The following is a 792-nucleotide window of genomic DNA, read 5'->3' as shown; positions in this document are numbered from 1 at the left end:
AAAAGTGTCTATTACACCGCCGAAGGATTTACACCGACAGGTAAATCCACGTTTAAATCGGCTGGATTAAAAACGATACGTCGAAAGATCACGCATTCAGTTCTCCACGCGTCAGAACCGCCATAAAACTATAAACATGTTCGATGGAAATACCTATCGCCGAATCCTTGATACCGGGACAACTCCGTTAATTACCCAATAATCGATACTTCGTTAACAAATAATTTCAACTAGATTATATCGGGGATTCGGGACAGCTTTCTCGGTAAAATCTCAAATCTGTGGATTAATTAATCCGCGCGGAGTGGCGCGAGGAAAAATGCACGACCGCTTGGAGCAACGCGGGAATATTTTAATCGCGATGTTCTGGGCAGTACGAAACGAGCGAAGACTTCAAAAAATGTTTCATTCGTCGTGGAGTAGTTTTGGTTTGGCCTACAGTTTATGGTTTCGTCATTCAGGCTGAGTTGTATCGCATCTAGACGATTCACTATCTCACGTGTATTTCAGTTTTGGAGCCTCAGAATCTCACAATATTGTAATCTTACAGTTTTACAGCCTCACAATCTTACAGTCTTACAATCTCACAAGTCTATACTCTATAGTCTAAGTCTATAATCCTACAGTCTCACAATCCTGTAATCTTACAATCACTACATTATCATTACAAAATCCTATAATCTTACAACCTCACAATTCTACAATCTCACAATCCTACAATCTTACAACCTCACAATTCTGCAATCTCACAATTCTATAATCTCACAATTCTACAATCTTACAATCTCACAA

The sequence above is a fragment of the Hylaeus anthracinus genome, unplaced genomic scaffold (assembly GCF_026225885.1).
Source record: "Hylaeus anthracinus isolate JK02 unplaced genomic scaffold, UHH_iyHylAnth1.0_haploid 3, whole genome shotgun sequence".
NCBI classification, from domain to species: Eukaryota; Metazoa; Arthropoda; class Insecta; order Hymenoptera; family Colletidae; genus Hylaeus; species Hylaeus anthracinus.
The sequence above is the reverse complement of the archived record's forward strand: the minus strand, read 5'-3'. Positions refer to the sequence as shown.